This window comes from Anomaloglossus baeobatrachus, chromosome 4 (assembly GCF_048569485.1).
Source record: "Anomaloglossus baeobatrachus isolate aAnoBae1 chromosome 4, aAnoBae1.hap1, whole genome shotgun sequence".
Classification (NCBI taxonomy): Eukaryota; Metazoa; Chordata; class Amphibia; order Anura; family Aromobatidae; genus Anomaloglossus; species Anomaloglossus baeobatrachus.
The window spans coordinates 504,963,415-504,982,791 of NC_134356.1; the positions used below are offsets into that span (position 1 = coordinate 504,963,415).

The window sequence follows — 19,377 nt, forward strand, 5'->3', positions numbered from 1 at the left end:
AGAAGGTTTTCTTCACCTTTCCCATTGTCAAATCCATATGCTCTGCCATCTTTATTACTGGAAAGTGAACTAACAGCGCAGGAGCTCGGTCGTGGCTACAACGATGATAATGTCGCAGGAAGGGGCGGAGCCTCCTGTATCACAGTGCCGGGCTCAACTGCTCTGAAGAGGAATAGATAGCGGCGATGTCCTGCACAAGGGGGAGGATTAAGCATGGGAGCCATGTACTAGAAGAGGAGGCTGTATATAGATGAGAGGAGCCATGTACTAGAGGAGGAGGCTGTATATAGATGAGAGGAGCCATGTACTAGAGGAGGAGGCTGTATATAGATGAGAGGAGCCATGTACTAGAGGAGGAGGCTGTATAGAGATGAAAGAAGCCATGTACTAGAGGAGGAGGCTGTATATAGATGAGAGGAGACATGTACTAGAGGAGGAAGCTGTATATAGATGAGAGGAGCCTTGTACTAGAGGAAGAGGCTGTATAGAGATGAGAGGAGCCATGTACTAGAGGAGGAGGCTGTATATAGATGAGAGGAGCCATGTACTAGAGGAAGAGGCTGTATAGAGATGAGAGGAGCCATGTACTAGAGGAGGAGGCTGTATATAGATGAGAGGATCCATGTACTAGAGGAGGAAGCTGTATATAGATGAGAGGAGCCATGTACTAGAGGACGAGGCTGTATATAGATGAGAGGAGCCATGTACTAGAGGAGGAGGCTGTATATAGATGAGAGGAGCCATGTACTGCAGGATGGGGCTGAGAGGAGTGATGTACTGTAGTAAGTGGCTGTATATAACGGGATAAGAGAGGAGATGTACTGTGCAAAGCATGACAGCAGAACCAAAATCACCAAAAGGAGACTTGTTGTGAGACACTACACCCATGATATAGTTTATTGGAGCGTACTATTTATATATTTTATTTTTTTCGTACAAGTCTGTATAACACAAGACATGGCCCCCCATTACATCTCCAGGGGTCTCTTTGTAAAAATTTAGAGTTTTTATTTACTTTAACATCTGTCACTCAACTTTCCCAGAATCCTTAGTGGCTGATCCTCTGGATCTAGAGCTGTGAATTCAGGGAACCATTGATCACACATTTGCTTTTTATAGCAACAAGTCCTCTGCTTTGTAACTAGACAAGAAAACTGAACACTGACATCTGTGTGCCACAGCCATGAATGGTTCAGATCACGATGACGGCCGGGCCCCAAATGGAATGTTCATGTCTGTTCTCATTGTAGTGACATCAGAGGTTTAAGGTATCATGAAATATGCAAATTCCATCCAACTTCATAGAATATGCAAATTGCATCTGACCACACGCAATGACTAATAAAGCTGCCCTTGCTATGTCATCATTTTGTGATGTCACAATGCTCAAAGGCTCTAAACAAACCGTTCCTGTCAGCTTTACAGCCATTTGCCACTTGTTTACTATAGAGGCAGGACGATAGAGCCGAACTATGGCAGCCAGAAAGACGTAAGTGGAGCTCTGGGAATATAAATGTGGAGCCCTGCAACAATATTACTTTCTTATATAGGACAAAGGACAAGAACGAGCCTTTGGATTATAAACCGTGGAGCCCTGAACCCTTATTGCCATTTTGGAGAGAAACAGGATAAGAATGCTACAAGAGGCGATGGAGGACGACCCAGGAGCATGATATGAACCTGGTGACGTATACCACTCCCCTGCTCTGTATATGCTAGTGTCATGTAACCCTTTGGTGGCGTTTAATCAAGGCTGGTGTTTTTCTATACCAACCTTCATGAAGCGCCTGTTGGAGTAAGATGCACCAAATTCATTTCCTCCTAATGAATTTGACTCATCTTTTAAAAGGGAATCTGTCAGGAGGTTTTTGCCACCTTAATCTGCATAACGTACGGGCAGAGATCCTGATTCTAGTGATGTGTCACTTGCTGGGCTGCTTAGTGTAGTTTTGATAAAATCACTGTGTAATCAGCAGTAGATTATCATTAGAGGACTACTTGGCGTGCTGCAGGTAGTCCAGCATATTCATGAGCTCTGTATAACTGATAAATCTGCAGCAGAGAAAACATTGATTTTATCAAAATGACAACAAACAGCTCAGTAAGTGACACATCACTGGAATCTGGGTCTCTTGTGACTTCTCCCTGTATCTTCAGCTCCTTGGGAGACTCATCTACAGGGTGAAGTGTAAAATATGCAAAATAATTAGCAATTTTTTTTATGAGCTTTCTGGTTATAAGTACTGGGAAAAATCTATGGGTAAATATTTTTTTTTTTTTCAGAACTTTAATTTAGGTTTGTTAAAGGGGTTTTCCAGGCTTGAGGTAAAAGTCTGCAGTTGCTCTAGGTGTCAGCACCTGAACACATGTATGCAAGTCACATAGTTGTGGTCACATGACTGCCTGCTACTGGCACAGGCGAATCCTCACAGCGCGCAGTGCAGTTCCTTTTAGGATTCAAAAGTCTGTCGTTAACCTCAAGCCTGGACATCCCCTTTAAGACAAAAATGACATTTTATTATATATTAAATATATTAAAATGATTGTCCACGACGGGAAATCCCTTTTAAAGTAAATAGTTCCCTTTATAAAATTTCTGGTGCAAACTGCTTGAGGAGTGAACTCTTAAGCGGGCTTTACACGCTGCGATCTGGCCGGTGACTCACCTCCTTCCTAAGAGGGCGAGTCGTGCGGCGTCACAGCGACGTCACAAGGCAGACGTTTAATAGAAGTGGAGGGGCGGAGATGAGCGGGACGTAAACACCCCGCCCACCTCCTTCCTCCCGCATAGTCGGTGGAGGCAGGTAAGGAGATGTTTGTCGCACCTGCGGTGTCACACATAGCGATGTGTGCTGCCGCAGGAACGAGGAACAACATCGCTAATGAGAGGTAAACGATTTTTTGTTTTAGGATGACCTCTCCGCGGCAAACGATTTTTGCTACTTTTGTGATCGTTTTAGGTCGGACATAACTGTTACACGCCACAATCTCGTTAATGATGCCGGATGTGCGTCACAAACACCGTGACCCCGACGATAATTCATTAACAATATCGTAGCGTGTAAAGTCCGCTTTAGGCTGCGTGCCCACGATCAGTGTTAGCGGCGTTTTGGATGCAGCATGCGTCAGCTCCGTCCAAAACGCTGCATTGTACAGTACAGGCATAGTGGATGGGATTTCTAGAAATCCCGTGCCCACTCTGCGTGTGCGGCCCACAGTAAAAATACCTAAAATATAACTTTTAATAATTCCTCTAAAAATAGGGAAGGATCACCTTGCCTATGCATAAAAATCAATTCAGGGAATAAATCAACTGCTGGAATTCTCCCGACTCAAAGGAGAAACCAGCAAACCCTGTGAAGTAGCAAGCACACCTCAAAAACAATTGGTGTTGGCAAATATACATTTAAATAATCAACCAGATGTACAGTTTTCACAACACAGCTGCTTATTCACACTCTGTTGATATCACTAGCAGCAGCGTCATCCATCAGATTATTAACCACCAGTTAACTAATAGCAAGAAGTCCTTAGGAGACCCCAGCTACCAGTGCAATTAAAGGTCATTTCACAACTGGTTGACACTGAAAAACAATATCCAGGGATGCAATACTCATTGGTTAACCTGATGCTCTCTATCAGGGAACAATCTCACCCAAATTCTGGTGTCTTGTTTCCCAGAAGGTCAGTGTGTCATCATATTCGGCGTAATCCAAAAGACCTTTATCAAGCAGGTCTAGGACCCCTTATGAATAGACCCACTTTTCCTCTCCCAGACTCTCCTTCTCCCGACGCGTTTCCTGTGTATCATTCATCAGGGGAGCATTAAGGAGTAAACCTGCACTGGGTTAATCTATAACAAAATAAGAGGGTTTTAGTTACGGCCCCCAAAACATGAACCTCCCTCCATGCAAGAGGAGACATTAAAGAATAAACAGAGCGACTCACCAGGCGGTCACAGTGCTGGTCCTGTATGCTGTGCACCGCCGCTCAAAGGCAATATCTTTTTAAATGATCGCCACTCTGCCGCCGGCGTCTGACATCACTTCCGTCGCCGCGCCCACCACTTCCGCCCGGTGGAACGCATCTGTGGAACGCTATTGCGTCCCACAGGAAGCGGTCATCAGAGCCTTCCGGCACGCTCCCTGTGTCATCATAGTGACACGAGGGTGGGCGTGTAAGACGCCCAGCGGTCCGCCCCCTTTACTCGGTAGGGATAGCACAGCCTGCACCACACCAATGCGCATGCGCTAAGTCCGTAATCGGACTACCCCGACCATATGGGAATATGAGTGATAGGCAATAATCGCACATCACCCAGAAAGACTATTGGTAAAACCAACGATACTTTTAGCGGACATAACCGCTTAGAATACCAGATGACATGGTCCTGTTTTCAAGATTATGCAAATCAAAAATTTAGTATGGATAACAATGCAGAGGTAAAGAAGGAAAATAAATAAAACTCCAGACAAAAGGAAGAACAAACAGTGGCAGATGTTACAACATAAATCAATATAACTTATTCTATACATCAACAATGGATCACCATAATGGTTCAGAGAGAAGCATTAGAGATTGACACTGGATGCCTAAGCATGGATATAAAAGATGGAAAGAATTAACAACTCCATCAATAAAGGCTCAAAAAAAGCATTGGCACTGGATGCACAAACATGAATATGAGAGATGGAAAGACAGTGGAGAGAGCTAACAACTCCATCACCAGCTATACTAGTCTAATGATTCTAGCCCTGCCTGGCTGCGGAGGTCGGCACCCTATTAGGACGGTGAATGGCGCCCCCGCTCGTCCGGTGGCTGTCCCTCCTATCTGTCACTGTAGGACTTATCTCACAAAAAGGGTGCATAGGACCTCCACAGATACTGAAGCGTCAGATGTGGATGGTAGGGCAATAGCCTCTCGTGGTAGGGGTAAGAACAAGGGGAAGGGACGAGGTGGATATCGTTTTTTAGAGCCAACAAATTATCCACTCAGGAACAAACAGCGACAGAACAACAACCCTCCCACACTACTGGGATAGCCCAGATAATTAATCTGTCAGGACATATGCTAACTGATGCCGAAAGGGCAGTCTTGAATAAAGGCCTTGGGTTTGTTCCAACATCAGATTTTGACAAATTTGAGGGGGTAAAAGATTTAAACTTGTTTATCCGTAAATTGAAGTGGAAAAAACACTTTATAAGAGAGAAGAAAAGGCAGAGTGCTGAATTGGGTATTTCAGAGGATATTTTGGAAGACGTCAGGCTGCTCTACAGTATTGGAGAAAGTGATCCTAATTTGAGTGGTTTGGGCCCCTTCACAGAACTAAAACAAAAAAGTGAAAAAATGCCACCACCAACAAGTGATGTAGGATCTATTGATATCTTTTGCAATCTAGTCACCCGCGATATTGAGGAGCTGAAATTGGGACGTTCTCGGGATTTTAATCTCTCCAAAGTGGAAATGGGGGGCTTACTATCCCTAGAACAGTCACCTGATTTGGTCATAAAAAAATCTGATAAAGGCGGCAATGTTGTCCTGCTGAACATAGATAACTATAGAGACATGTGTCTGGACATCCTGAATGATGCTGGGGGATACGGTAAACTTACCAATAACCCTATGAGGACTTTATTAGATGAGTTGAGAGGGATTCTTTTGAAAGCAAGAGACAAGGGCTTGATAAATAAAAATGAGTTCGATTTTCTACTCCCTAAATTTCCGGTAACTTCAACCTTTTACTGCCTCCCGAAGATACATAAAGGGTTGAACCCATTGAAAGGAAGACCGATAGTCTCAGGGGTGGGTAGCCTTACTCAAAATCTGGGAGTCTATGTGGACGAACTCCTCAAGCCTTTTGTCTCCTCCCTCAACTCATATTTGAAGGATACGACAGACCTCTTGAAAAAGCTTGAAGGTATTACACTTGATGACGATGTCATCTTAGCTAGTATTGGCGTAGAATCGTTATATTCCTCAATTAAACATGATGTGGGTCTGAGAGCTGTAGCACACTTTCTGAAGGGTCGCGGAAGACAGTATAAGGAACACAATGCCTTTTTAATGGAGATTTTGGAATTTTGCCTGACACGAAATTTTTTTACCTTTGGCAGTCAACTCTACCACCAGCTCAGGGGGACTGCAATGGGCAGTCCCTGTGCGCCATCATATGCAAACCTGACCCTGGGCTGGTGGGAGGAGACTGTTGTTTTTGGAGGCAATTCCAACTTACCCACAGATAAAATCCTGCTATGGTGCAGATTTATCGACGATATTTTTGTCTTGTGGAAGGGCACAAAAATTGAACTGTCTTCTTTTGTGAAGGAACTGAATAGTAATAACCTGGGCTTGTTTTTTACATTTGAAGCTAGTGAATCTAAATTGCCCTTTCTGGATGTCCTTATCGAAAAGACTAGTGATGGGTGTATTGCCACCAGTACCCACCGTAAAGAGACGGCGACAAATTCGTTGCTACGGTGGGAAAGTAGTCATCCGATGTCTCAAAAGAGGGGCATCCCCAAGGGGCAATTCTCCAGGATAAAAAGAAACTGTTCTAACAAAGAGAAATGTGTGCTGCAGTTCAACGACCTTGAGGATCGATTTCGCGATAGGGGGTATCCAATCGCAGTCATAAAAAAGGCACGTGAAGAGGTCAACAGGATCAGCAGGCCAACTCTGTTATATCCACCACCTAAACAGGATGATGCTACCGATTTAGTTCGGTTTATCACAACATTCAACAATGGATCAAGGGCCATGAGAGAGGTATTGGAGAAACACTGGTCCATCTTGAAGATGGACCTTGACATTGGTAATTTGGTGCCAGAAAGACTACAGATCACTTTTAGACAAGACAGACTGACTCATAGTCATTTTGTGGATAATAGGAACATTGGATGTAATTGGCTCAAAAATGGTCCGAAAGGTTGCCATCGTTGTAGTGGATGTGTGGCATGCAGTGTGGTTAAAGTGGGCAAGAAATTCTGGAGTACCAACACAAAGAAGGAATATGATATTCGTTGCTTTGTAAACTGCCGCACCAAGGGAGTCATATACAAGGTCACATGCTCTTGCGGATTGGAGTACATAGGGAAGACTAGGAGAGAATTCAGAAGAAGGGTGGGAGAACATCTGAGAGACATAAGAGTTGGAAATGACACGCCCTTGGCAAAACATCTGAACATTTATCATGAGGGTGACATCAATCAAATCACCTTTCAAGGGATTGATGTTGTTTCTCCATTGAGGCGAGGGGGAGATTGGGATAAAAAAATCCTCCAGAAAGAATGTAGATGGATATTTCGACTAAAAACGGTCCATCCCGATGGTCTCAACGAATGTATTTCCTATGCACCCTTTTTGTGAGATAAGTCCTACAGTGACAGATAGGAGGGACAGCCACCGGACGAGCGGGGGCGCCATTCACCGTCCTAATAGGGTGCCGACCTCCGCAGCCAGGCAGGGCTAGAATCATTAGACTAGTATAGCTGGTGATGGAGTTGTTAGCTCTCTCCACTGTCTTTCCATCTCTCATATTCATGCTTGTGCATCCAGTGCCAATGCTTCCCTCTGAGCCTTTATTGATGGAGTTGTTAATTCTTTCCATCTTTTATATCCATGCTTAGGCATCCAGTGTCAATCTCTAATGCTTCTCTCTGAACCATTATGGTGATCCATTGTTGATGTATAGAATAAGTTATATTGATTTATGTTGTAACATCTGCCACTGTTTGTTCTTCCTTTTGTCTGGAGTTTTATTTATTTTCCTTCTTTACCTCTGCACTGTTATCCATACTAATTTTTGATTTGCATAATCTTGAAAACAGGACCATGTCATCTGGTATTCTAAGCGGTTATGCCCGCTAAAAGTATCGTTGGTTTTACCAATAGTCTTTCTGGGTGATGTGCGGTTATTGCCTATCACTCATATTCCCATATGGTCGGGGTAGTCCGATTATGGACTTAGCGCATGCGCATTGGTGTGGTGCAGGCTGTGCTATCCCTACCGAGTAAAGGGGGCGGACCGCTGGGCGTCTTACACGCCCACGCTCGTGTCACTATGATGACACGGGGAGCGCGCCGGAAGGCTCTGATGACCGCTTCCTGTGGGACGCAATAGCGTTCCACAGATGCGTTCCACCGGGCGAAAGTGGTGGGCGCGGCGACGGAAGTGATGTCAGACGCCGGCGGCAGAGTGGCGATCATTTAAAAAGATATTGCCTTTGAGCGGCGGTGCACAGCATACAGGACCAGCACTGTGACCGCCCGGTGAGTCGCTCTGTTTATTCTTTAATGTCTCCTCTTGCATGGAGGGAGGTTCATGTTTTGGGGGCCGTAACTAAAACCCTCTTATTTTGTTATAGATTAACCCAGTGCAGGTTTACTCCCTAATGCTCCCCTGATGAATGATACACAGGAAACGCGTCGGGAGAAGGAGAGTCTGGGAGAGGAAAAGTGGGTCTATTCATAAGGGGTCCTAGACCTGCTTGATAAAGGTCTTTTGGATTACGCCGAATATGATGACACACTGACCTTCTGGGAAACAAGACACCAGGATTTGGGTGAGATTGTTCCCTGATAGAGAGCATCAGGTTAACCAATGAGTATTGCATCCCTGGATATTGTTTTTCAGTGTCAACCAGTTGTGAAATGACCTTTAATTGCACTGGTAGCTGGGGTCTCCTAAGGACTTCTTGCTATTAGTTAACTGGTGGTTAATAATCTGATGGATGACGCTGCTGCTAGTGATATCAACAGAGTGTGAATAAGCAGCTGTGTTGTGAAAACTGTACATCTGGTTGATTATTTAAATGTATATTTGCCAACACCAATTGTTTTTGAGGTGTGCTTGCTACTTCACAGGGTTTGCTGGTTTCTCCTTTGAGTCGGGAGAATTCCAGCAGTTGATTTATTCCCTGAATTGATTTTTATGCATAGGCAAGGTGATCCTTCCCTATTTTTAGAGGAATTATTAAAAGTTATATTTTAGGTATTATTGCTGTATTTCAGGTCTTTCACATTGATATACCATACCAGTGGCTGCATTATATACACGGCCCACAGTAAAAACTGACCTGTGGTGCGGCTTTCCTGAGCCACAACATGCCAGTTGTTTACTGCGGAGTAGCAAGTGTCCTCCGTAGGGAGAACCCAAGCGAGAGACCGCAGTGCCCTGAACCCCGATTGTGGGCATGGGCCGCTGCGGTCTCCTGCATTCTCCTACAGAGGAGACTCTCTGCCCTGCAGGTCAGGACCTGCTGAGTCCAGGAAGCAGCGGGTCCTGATCGGGGGCACATACCCTTATGTAATTACAGTACAACAGGTGTATATATTATATAACCTGTAGACTAATAATGGGTGATGTCAGCTATGTAAACCAAGAAAACATAATACTAATTAAGAAACCCAAAATAAGATGAACTTTTGTGTATTTTATTCCAGTACTTTGTTGTCTTCTGTACTTTATTGGATTTTGTCTCCTGGTAATTTGTATCATTTCCACTTGTCAGTCTTTTAAAATTGTAAAACTAAAACGCCATAGAATATCTGTTTTATGTTACAATGAGTCTCCTTGAAAGGAAACTTGAGTGAATGTATATGGATTACCTATAAAATCCTGAATGTGTATAAGGGAGTCCATCTAGGTGTGGTCGACAGTCATTTGTGGACTGAAGACAAAAGATAGGGTATTATACACTACACCCCAGGTATACGCCCCCTGATCTCATATAGATATTTCTTGTTGTCTTATATACCTATATAGATATTGTTATATGTGAATTTCTATTAATAACACTGAGTGACTGAAACCTCCACGTTTCAAATGTGGACGCAGGGTCAGACCTGTGGCGGTCGAGTGGGACCTTGTCATGATCACTGTGGAGTTAGTAGAGTCCGCGCCGTTGGTGCTCTGAATATCTGATTTTAAGAACGGGAACGTCTCCGGATATAAAGAGGCGGTGTCGTTGGACTTTATCTCAGCACCTCAGGTCTAGGAGTGCGAGGGAACTTTTATCTCATCATGTCTTGTACATTCTCCTTGTCTGTTGTTAGAGACATTGTCTTAAGTACTGAAGTAAATTACCCTTGAGTGCTATTATCAACAGATATGTTTTATCTTGTACTAAATTGCAAGGTACCGGATTAAAATATTTCACAAGTTCTAATATTATATTGGCTAAGTATCTGCATGTCAGTTATAATATATTGTGTTATAATTGGAGATGAGCAAACCTGAACTGTAAAGTTCGGGGTTCATACCAGACACAGTGTTCAGGGCTCGAACGCCAACACGGACTTTTAAAAAAAAAGTCTGTGTCCGAGTTTGAATGCTGATTGTTTTCTAATAAACTTTGTTGAAAGGCTGCAGTGCAGCCAATTAACAATTTGGCCCTTCCCAGCCTAAAAATAGCAGCCCCCAGCCACTTTAGAAGTGGAACATGCATTAGATGCACCAATTCTGGCACTTTGCCCAGCTTTCCCCGATTGCCCTTGTGTACTGGCAATCGGATCAATACTTTTGGGGCTGATGTCAGCTGTGAATTGACAGCTGGCATCAACCCCAGGGGTTAGTAATGGAGAGGTGTCTATCAGACACCTCCATTACTAACCCGGCTGAAAGAAAAAAGTTCATGGATGGCATATGTGCCTTTTGTGAATAATAGAATATTGCAGGTTATTGTTACTAGATTTTGTTATGGGACGTTGATCCAGGGAACTAGTCTGATTGCCATATGTGGAGTCAGGAAGGAATTTTTCCCCTAATATGGGGCAATTAGCATCTGCCTCGTGGGTTTTTTGCCTTCCTCTGGATCAGCACTTTAGCTTTTAGAATGAACTTGATAAACTTAGGTCTTTCAACCTGAAAGCTATGAAACTGTCTTTGTATTGAGGCACAAGGGTGTAGGCCGGAGTTTCTATGGGAACAGCATTAATGGAGTGTTTTGCTCCAAGTCTATCCCAGGAAGCCTTTTTGAGCTGATGTCCTTAGACAGATCCCAACATTTTGGGGGGAAAAAAAGCTTTAGTTAGTTAAAGGGGTTTTCCCATGAGCAAACTTAATTCTAACATAAATTTTCATCAATTGATCTTGGAATAATAATAATTTCCAGAATTGGATGTAATTAAAAAAAAAATGTTCCTAAGGTGAGATAATCTTATATTTGTGCCCCTGCTATGTAGTGTGTAATGGATATGTCTGACCGTACAGGGACATGGTCTGATCATACTCCTAGGCAGGGGAGGACTTAAAAAAGTATGCAGACATTACAGCACAGGATCACAATTTATTCTTTCTTTGAGGAAAAAGATTTTTTAAAAGCAAGTAGGGAAATGTTTTACCTCACAAAAAGAATCAGCTGTGATCCTGTTCAATTGATTAAGTTTAACTTTATTCGTGGGGAAACTCCTTTAAGGGTGAATTAAAAGCAAAGCTACAGAAAGATTTCGGGTTTTTTTCTTGCTATATTGAACTTTCGAGGAATTTTAATTCCTTTTTCTGTGGCTTTGCATTTAATTTTAGGTAGGGACTCGCAAGATAATGAGGACCCTTGACGTGGGTTGCGAGCTTGTATATTTTGGCCAAAATATTGACCCATGCCACATAAATTATATATTTTTGCACATTATATCTCTTTTTATGCAGGATGCAGCCAAGCCCTTCTATTTTGGCCTTGTAAACTAGGGTGTCTGTGATTGTGGGGTGCATTGATAGAGTGCTGGGCAGCCCACCTAATCTAACACGGGTGTCACTAATAGGCTGTAAGCCCAACCACTGTGCACTTGATGTGTGACCAGCCCCTATTCAGGCCTTCTCTGTGTGCAATGTTAATACTGAGCAATCACCCCCGCCATGATTTGGCAGGTTGTGAGTGTTTGTCTCATCAATGTTTTGCACCTTAGTTACCTCCATAGTTATCAAGGAGGGCTGCTCCATCCGGTAACTGCATTACATTCTGTGACCTGGGCAGGTAAATACTGTTGCCCATTTTTTCCTATATTGAACTTGTGAAATTTTGGGAAATTTTAATTTTTCTGTGGCTTTGCTTAGAATTTTAGTATAGGGACTCACAAAACAATGAGAACCGTTGACGTTGGGTTGTGAGCTTGCGTATTTTGGCCAAGATATTAACCAATACCTCATTTATTTATATTTTATGTACACGATTCTCGATTACAGCCAATCCCATCTATGTTGGTCTTGTAAACTAGGGTGTCTGTCCCATTGGAGTGCAATGATAGAGGGTTGGGTAGAGTGTCTGTCCCTGTGGAGTCCAATTAAAGTGTGTTGGGTAGGGTGTCTGTCCCTGTGGAGTCCAATGATAGAGTGCTGGGTAGTCCGTTTGATCCAATAGTAGGGGCTTCAGTAAAAGGCTGTAAGCCAGGCGCTCTGTGCACTAAATTACCCGCCCCGTATACAAGCATAATGCCTGTGCAATTTTAATACTGAGCAATCACCCCCTCCATGAATTGGTAGGTTGTGAGTGGTTGTCTCATCAGTATTTTGCCCCTGTGCTGCCTTCATCTTTATCAAGGAGGGCTGCCGTATCCTTTTAGTGCATCGGTTTCTGTGACCGGGGCAGATAAATACTGTTGCCTTTTCGTTTGCTATGTTTAACTTATTGTTGAATCAATCACTAGCCTCAAGCTCGCTCCTCTGGCCAGCAGCTACTCTGTAGATGCAACCCATTGCCTGTGGTAAGTCTCTATCTCTGTACAGGGGTGTAATAGTGAAGGCCAGGGTTCCTTTGGAACCTGTAGGATAGAGTGGCTAGCGTCAACTCTGTCCTAAAAGGTAGAGAAGAAAGCAGGTTTCAAAATCCGCGCCAGACCACAAAGAATCCCGATGCTTGTCAGTAAATTCTTTATTTATTTATTTTTTCACAGGTTTACGCGTTTCGAGGACATATCCGTCCTCATCATCAGGACAAAGTACAAAGAAAGACTATAGCGGACAGGGAGTCGCAGCCTCCTATAAATGTGTTAGAAAGTGGCCACGTATACAGCCTGTATACGTGGCCACTTTCTAACACATTTATAGGAGGCTGCGACTCCCTGTCTGCTATAGTCTTTATTTGTACTTTGTCCTGATGATGAGGACGGATATGTCCTCGAAACGCGTAGATCTGTGAAAAAATAAATAAATAAAGAATTTACTGACAAGCATCTGGATTCTTTGTGGTCTGGCGCGGATTTTGAAACCTGCTTTCTGCTCTACCTTTTTGGAATACATCTATACTGCGGGACCGCTGCCTTCCACATTTACTACGTGCCTTCATAGGGGTTGTGACTTGCACAACCCTTTCAGGTGAGTGTACTAACCCACACTTGCCCCCACGTGTCATACCGGGTAAGACCCTATTTTGCGCCTTTTTTTTCCACAGTTATCCTTATCAACTCTGTCCTAGGAAGCCTTTTTGAGCCGATGGCCTCAGACAGGTCCTAACAAGAGAGTCGCAGTAGACAGTTTTTTCATTTAGGGTTGATTCAGCCACTCCAGCCTCAAGCTCGCTCCTTCAGCCAGGAGCTACTCTGTAGATACAGCCCTGGACATGTGGTACGTCGCAGTAGCAGAGGGCTGTGGGCTGCACTGCCAGGTTCAAGCAGCAGAGGGAAAGGGACCAGGCGCAAGTAGCACAAAGGGTTCGAGAAGCACCACAGCAGAGGAGCACCATGACAGTCACTACAAGACAGAGGCATGCTGACAGGTGCAGTAGGAGAGGGGTAAGGGGCACGCTACCAGGAGGATGTAGCAAAGGGGCGGGGCACTGTCAGGCACTGCAGCAGAGTGTCGCACTGCCAGGTGCGACAGCAGAGAGGTTTACTGCCAGGCACAGTAGCAGAGGGGCACGTTGACAGGTTCAGCAGCCAGGTGCAATAGCAAAGAGGTGAGGGGCATGCTGCCAGGCACTGCAGCAGAGTGCTAAACCTAAAGGAATCCCACTGCAGCAGAGTAGTGTGCTGCTAGGTGCCACAGCAGAGAGCATGCTGACTGGTGCAGTAGCAGAGGGGCACGTTGTCAGGTGCAGGCGCAGGGAGGCAAGGGGAGTAGCAGAGAGACGTGCTGCCAGTTGCCACACCAGAGCGAAGGAGCGAGGGGAATGCTGCCTGACACAATTAGCACAGGGGTGAGGGATGCCCTACCATACACAATTAACAGAGGGGCACCCTGACAGGTGCAAGTAGTGAAAGACTGGCACATTGCCAGGCACAGTAGCAGAGGGGCAACGGACACAATGCAATGTGTACTAGTAAAGGGGTAAAGGGTACAATGCCAGGTATAGTAGCAGTAGGGCAAGGGTCACAATGCCAGGTGCAGCAGCGGGGGTGCAAGGAGCACAATGCCAGCGACAGTATCAGAGGAGCAAGGAGCACAAAGTCAGGCGCAGTAGCAAAGGGGCACAATGAAAGGAGCTGTAATCACGGACGGACTGGCCATCTAGCAACTCTGGCAAATGCCAGATGCAGGGCCGGCTCCAGGTTTTTGTGGGCCTTAGGGGAAAGATTCCCAGTGGGCCCCTTTAACAGATACCACGATTCATAATTAGAATATAGAGGTAGCTAGGGGTTTAGCTCAGGGGGGTGAAACATCAGAGTGGGCCCCTAACCAGGTAACCATGATTACTACAGCAGCGCAGCCTAATCATGGGTATAGTGGAACCTCAGCAGATGACACTGATATTACCACTGTATGGTGACTATATAGTGGTAGATATCGGTGCTGCAGCACATACAAGAGATTACAGTGCAATTATAAATGGTGACTTACTGCTGATGTTCTTTTGGATGGAATTGTTCACTATTCCCATCTTTTCCATCTGGTCCAGACTGACATAACTTCTTCCAGGAACAACTCATCTGCAGAGATTACAACAAAAGACACATTTGACGTCACATTTCCGACCCTGTCCCATGTATTCCCAACCTACACAAACTCCTCATCCTGATACCCCAACACTGAGCCGCTGCTGCCGTATGTGCCCTTATTACTGCACCAGCTGTGTGGCACAAAAACCGTGCTCCTCTTACTGCCCCACATACCGTGTTTCCCCGAAAATAAGACACTGTCTTACCGTATTTTTCGGATTATAACACACACTTTTTTCTCCAAAAATTTTGGAGGAAGTGGGCCGTGCGTCTTTATAGTCCGATTGCTGCAGGTGTGGTGGTGGTGGAGCAGGTGAAGGCGGATGCGGTGGTGGTGGAGCGGGTCATCAGAGGCAGGAGCGGGTCATCAGAGGCTGTAGCATCGCTACCCAGAACACGTGGGCCCGCTCATTTCATATGCACGCCCATCATCCCGCCCATCATCTCTCAACCCTGAAGCCAGTGCTGATAGGTGGGTGGGATGATGGGCGGGGGATGCGCGCATACTAAAGAGTCGGCCCGCGTGATCACCCCAGGCAACTACAGCCTGGAGTGATCATGTGCGGCTATATTCACTGGCCCCCATGCACCATCATCAGTGCGGGGGGCAGTGAATAAGTACGGTATACTCACCGTTCCCCTGCATCGCGGTGTCCTCCTTTTTGTGTGCCAGCTGATCTGTGTAGAGAGCGGTGAGCACAGCGATGATATCATCCCTGTACACACGCTCCACACAGGTCAGCTGGCACAGACAGGAAGCGAGCGATGCTGCGTGGAGTGAGGAAAGGTGAGTATACAGTGGGAGTCCAACACCTGTTACTGCAAATCCGGCTGCTGCTGAAGTGATCGCGAGATCCACGGTGACTTCAGTCAGGTGATGTGCGGTGACAGCTGGAGTCACCGCTGATCCCGGCGGCTCACTTCACTTGCGGCCTGACCCTCACAGAGAGCGGTCGTGTTCTATGGCCGCTCTCTTTGATTGTCAGATGTAGCAGAGCTGGATGCGTCGTGGGATGTCGTGTGGATTACTTCGGACCTGGGTGTTTTAAGGATTAATAAAGTAGTGAAAGAGGGGTTTTTTTGTCTTTTAGTTCAAATAAAGAATTTTTATGTGTTTGTGTTTATTTACTTTCACTACAGTTTAGTGATGAAGGGGTGTCTCATAGATGCCTGCCATCACTAAGCTAGGACTTAGTGGTAGCTATGCGCTGCCATTAACTCCTTATTACCCCGATTGCCACCACATCAGGGAAATCGGGATGAGCTGGGAAAAGTACCAGGACTGTCACATCTAATGGATGCGTCAATTCTGGGCGGCTGCTGGCTGATATTTTTACACTAGAGGAAGCTCTGCTACACTGGTGTATAGGTGCTCAGAGGTAATAAAAGACAAAAATAGAGGATAACCTCGGCACACTAAACCTCCCAATAAAAGTAAAAAGTCACACCGGATAGTAATGCAAAATAATTCTTTATTAGTCCTTTTTTTGAAAAATTGCATATATGTTTTTTGTCCAAATCAAGATACAAGTTGACGTTTCGGCCTGAGCCTTCGTCAGATTGGACTTATCTGAATATAATGAAAAAAATAACAATAATCAATATCACACAAGAGTGAGAGGACAATAGTATACAAATAAACAATGTATTGGTACAGTTAGAATGCAACAATGGTACAAAAATGTAACGAACAATGCTGATGCCATAATACAGGATAAGGTAAATACGGTGCTATCATGTATTAGGGGTCAGAGTGAGTCAGTAAACTCTGATGCATGGGAAATGACATCCATAAAGGCTCATGTGCTGAGGTGAAAAACTACACAATACTTGGCAGAGCTGATGGGTTGACCGACCATAGAAGAAGAGTAAAGAGGAAGAAGAAAGGGAGAGAGAAAAAGAGAGAGAAAAAGGGAATTTTGTTTACTTACCGTAAATTCCTTTTCTTCTAGCTCCTATTGGGAGACCCAGACAATTGGGTGTATAGCTTCTGCCTCCGGAGGCCACACAAAGTATTACACTTTTAAAAAAGTGTAACCCCTCCCCTCTGCCTATACACCCTCCCGTGGATCACGGGCTCCTCAGTTTTGGTGCAAAAGCAGGAAGGAGAAAACTTATAAATTGGTCTAGGGTAAATTCAATCCGAAGGATGTTCGGAGAACTGAAGACCATGAACCATAAGAACAAATCAACATCAACAACATGTGTACACAAAAGAACAACCAGCCCGAAGGGAACAGGGGCGGGTGCTGGGTCTCCCAATAGGAGCTAGAAGAAAAGGAATTTACGGTAAGTAAACAAAATTCCCTTTTTCTTTGTCGCTCCATTGGGAGACCCAGACAATTGGGACATCCAAGAGCAGTCCCTGGGTGGGTAAAAGAATACCTCAATAAAAGGAGCCGAAAACGGCCCCCTTTTACAGGTGGGCAACCGCCGCCTGGAGGACTCGCCTACCTAGACTGGCGTCTGCCGAAGCATAGGCATGCACTTGATAGTGCTTCATGAAAGTGTGCAGACTAGACCACGTAGCTGCCTGACACACCTGCTGAGCCGTCGCCCGGTGCCGCAAAGCCCAGGACGCACCTACGGCTCTGATAGAATGGGCTTTCAACCCTGAAGGAAGTGGAAGCCCAGAAGAACGGTAGGCCTCGAGAATCGGTTCCTTGATCCACCAAGCCAAGGTTGACTTGGAGGCCTGAGAGCCCTTATGCTGGCCAGCGACAAGGACAAAGAGCGCGTCTGAATGGCGCAGGGGCGCCGTGCGAGACACGTAGAACCGGAGTGCTCTCACTAGATCCAAAGAGTGCAAATCCTTTTCACACTGGTGAATTGGATTAGGGCAAAAGGAAGGCAAGGAGATATCCTGATTTAGATGAAAAGGGGATACCACCTTAGGGAGAAATTCCGGGACAGGACGCAAAACCACCTTATCCTGGTGAAAAACCAGGAAGGGGGCTTTGCATGACAGCGCTGCAAGCTCAGACACTCTCCGAAGTGATGTGACCGCCACCAGGAAGGCCACCTTCTGAGAAAGACGGGAGAGAGAGACATCCCGCAGCGGCTCAAAAGGCGGCTTTTGAAGAGCCGTCAGAACCCTGTTAAGATCCCAAGGTTCCAACGGACGTTTGTAAGGTGGGACCATGTGGCAAACCCCCTGCAGGAACATGCGGACCTGCGGAAGCCTGGCTAGAAGCTTTTGAAAAAACACGGAGAGCGCCGACACTTGGCCCTTGAGAGAGCCGAGGGACAAACCCTTGTCCATTCCAGATTGTAGGAATGAAAGAAATGTGGGTAAAGCAAACGGCCATGGAGGAAAACCGTTATCAGAGCACCAGCATAAGAAGATTTGCCAAGACCTGTAATAGATTTTGGCGGACATAGGCTTCCTGGCTTGTCTCATGGTGGCAATGACATCCTGAGATAACCCTGAAGACGCTAGGAGCCAGGACTCAATGGCCACACAGTCAGGTTGAGGGCCACAGAATTCAGATGGAAAAACGGCCCTTGTGACAGCAAGTCTGTGCGGTCTGGAAGCGCCCACGGTTGACCCACCGTGAGATGCCACAGATCCGGATACCACGACCGCCTCGGCCAGTCTGGAGCGATGAGAATGGCGCCACGGCAGTCGGACCGGATCTTGCGGATTACTCTGGGCAGCATCGCCAGAGGGGGAAACACATATGGCAGTCGAAACTGCGACCAATCCTGGACCAGAGCGTCCGCTGCCAGAGCTCTGTGATCCTGAGACCGTGCCATGAAGGCCGGGACCTTGTTGTTGTGTCGTGACGCCATGAGATCGACGTCCGGCGTTCCCCAGCGGCGACAAATCTCTCGAAACACGTCTGGGTGAAGAGACCATTCCCCCGCGTCCATGCCCTGACGACTGAGAAAATCTGCTTCCCAGTTTTCCACGCCCGGGATGTGAACTGCGGAGATGGTGGAGCCTGTGACTTCCACCCACTGCAGAATCCGCCCGACTTCCTGGAAGGCTTGACGACTGCGAGTGCCGCCTTGGTGGTTGATGTAGGCGACGGCAGTGGCGTTGTCCGACTGGATTCGGATCTGCCTGCCCTCCAGCCACCGATGGAAAGCCAATAGGGCTAGATATACTGCCCTTATCTCCAGAATATTGATCTGAAGGGACGATTCTATTGGAGTCCAGGTTCCTTGAGCCCTGTGGTGGAGAAAAACCGCTCCCCAACCTGACAGGCTCGCGTCCGTGGTGATCACGGCCCAGGTTGGGGGGAGGAAGAATTTTCCCCGAGACAGAGATGTGGGTAGGAGCCACCACTGAAGTGATGTTTTGGTTGCAAGTGAAAGAGACATGTTCTTGTCGAGGGAAGCCGAACTCTTGTCCCATTTGTGAAGAATGTCCCATTGGAGTGGCCGTAGATGGAATTGCGCGAACGGCACTGCCTCCATAGCTGCAACCATCTTCCCCAGGAAGTGCATGAGGCACCTTAAGGGGTGTGACTGACTCCGAAGAAGTGACTGCACCCCCGCCTGCAGAG

The 19,377-nt window shown here is 46.0% G+C and overlaps 1 long non-coding RNA gene across 1 annotated transcript in view; it reads right to left on the reverse strand.

Moving 5' to 3' along the window:
• The window catches only part of LOC142301737 (uncharacterized), a 70,733-nt gene that overhangs the window by 37,183 nt on the left and 14,173 nt on the right, over nt 1-19,377 (reverse strand). The window contains exon 2 of the long non-coding RNA XR_012752874.1: nt 14,769-14,857. This is a non-coding gene — a long non-coding RNA (uncharacterized LOC142301737). The remainder of the gene's footprint in view (nt 1-14,768; nt 14,858-19,377) is intronic.